We start from the raw sequence: 2500 nt of genomic DNA, 5'->3' as shown, positions 1-2500 counted from the left end.
TTCCAGCTTCTCTGGAAGTGAAAAAGTAAGTAAAACAAGTTTATCAATGGCTACAGACTTTTGGTACACCCGAGGAGGTGGCGAGGAGAGGAACTGGGAAAATGTGGAGAACGCGAGGAGAAGGAACGCAAAAAAGGGCAAAGAAGGCAAGGCAGGGAAAGGTCCGGCAAAGACTGAACCATTTTGCGAAAGTCTGGAAAACAAGGAGGGTCAAAGGGAAGGCGAAAAGAAAAAGGAAGGAAAAGGAAAAAAAATGCGAAGAAAAGGAGAAAAATGTATAAGAAATTTGTTGGTGAATGGAGGGAGAGTGTGTGTGTGTGTGTGGTGTGGTGTGGTGTGGTGTGGTGTGGATTTGTGTGGTGATGGTGATGGTTTGTGCATTGGTGGATGATGGCGCGTAGGCGCTATAGAAAACAAGTATTCAAAAGCACAGAAGCACCTTGTTGAGATCTGAGAGGCCGTCCGTACGTATGAAGACGAAGTAGGAGCACGAGGGGAGGAAGGGGAAAAGGGTGAAGAGAAGAGTAAGATGCTGGGAGAAGGAATATCCTAGAGCTAAAAGACCGACGACATGGAAGAGGAGGAGGAGGAGGAAGAGGAAGAGGGATAGGGAGAGCGAGAGTAGAAGCAAGAGCAGCAGTAGGACCACCACCACAATCACCACCACAATCACCACCACAATCACCACCACAGTCACCACAACCATCACCACCAACAACATCGCCACCACGACCACAACCCCAACAACCACCCCCGCTGCTAATAGATCGAGTTATGAAGCGAGCAGACTTGTGAATCCAAGGAACGACTCCTTTAGACGGCCACTCGGCCCAACTATGCTAGCACATACGTCAAATATGGATTCGCCCAGTGCTTATCGCTTTTATTTTATAAGCTCTTAAGCTTGTAGACCATACAGGTATATGGGCTAATCATCTCGTTACGTATAAGCTAATTCATTACATAAATTAGGTAAGCGCTATCAACTTGTGAGTTTGTTTTAAACATTACATACGTGAATGAGATAATATTTCTTGGTCTTTGGACGCACCACGATTAGGAAAGTAATGGTCTCGTATGTTCTTGTCGTAGTTAGTTAATCATTTAATGTTCTTGAATAACATTATTTCCATTGGCTGTAGCTAGCATTGTTCGGTAATATCAATAATTGCGTTAGTAAGGGGTTTGGATCCTTTCTGATGAGGTTGGATTTCTCTTAAGGGCGCTGGGTTATTTTTAGAGGATTCAGATCTAAGAGGATTCCAACCCAATTCAGGGAGATTAAATCACATTAAAAAGGATCTAATCCTATTTTTAGAATCCAATCCCTTTAAACCTTAGAAGACGAAAGTTTTCTTTGTTTAATAGAATCAGCTGATGTTCATTAGGATGAACTAATGAAAATAACGAATTGATTTGAATGAACAGTAACTGAGATAGTTTTTATCTACTTTTTTAATTGCCCGTTCTCATATGATTGTTTTTCATTTATTTTTATTTGTTTACTTATTATTTATTTGTTGATCTATTTATTCATGTATATTTACTTAATCGTTTACGTTCTTATTATTCATTTATTTATTTATTTATTGCTTAATAGTGCAATCTAACGATAATGCAGGCGTTTGGTTTTAATTTACTCGTAGCTTAATAGCGGTAATAATGACTTTACTGATAATACATTATAGACAAGATCCCTTGCAGTAATAATTACTTTGATGCTGCAGCTGGATGGCGTCAATTGGCAATGAGCTTATTTCCAAGAAAGGGTGAGGAGCTTACACCAGGAGGCGCCGAATAGGTGTTGTCAAAACCTTTGCCCTGTCCGCTTTAGACACTGATGGGACAGGTAATTCACAGTCACTGCTGGAAATTGGAGAGAACTGCGAGACTCGAACCCATAACCAAGCGATTTCGAGACCACACTTCTGATTACATCTTTATTCTGGATACCATCGGGTTGAAGTTTTTATTTAAAAGATCCTTCCCGGGTTAAAGATATCTCTTTCAATCCTTTGAGGTCTTGTGAAGGCGGGTTTATCTGTCTGTGAGGAAACCTTGAAAAGGTCAGAGAAAATAATGTCACGTAGATGGTTAAGATATGATAAAAGATAACGCTAAAGGTTCACCTCCTAGTGCTGCCATTATATATATATATATATATATATATATATATATATATATATGCAATAAAAACACTAGGAGCGTGTGTTCACAAATGCGTAAATAACCACTAGGAAAAAGTAAACTAACGAAGCAGAGCGCTTTCGTGTAATTACATCTTCAGTGCAGATACAAAGAAGGAATTATAAGATGAAGAAACAAGGTACAGAATATATGACATAGTGAAGAGGGCATTCGGAGAGGTAGTGGAAGAAGTACCTTGTTTCTTCATCTTATAATTCCTTCTTTGTATCTGCACTGAAGATGTAATTACACGAAAGCGCTCTGCTTCGTTAGTTTACTTTTTCCTAGTGGTTATTTACGCATTTGTGAACAC

Source organism: Oratosquilla oratoria, chromosome 42 (genome assembly GCF_046742065.1).
Source record: "Oratosquilla oratoria isolate Oo_2021 chromosome 42, ASM4674206v1, whole genome shotgun sequence".
Taxonomy (NCBI): Eukaryota; Metazoa; Arthropoda; class Malacostraca; order Stomatopoda; family Squillidae; genus Oratosquilla; species Oratosquilla oratoria.
The sequence above is the reverse complement of the archived record's forward strand: the minus strand, read 5'-3'. Positions refer to the sequence as shown.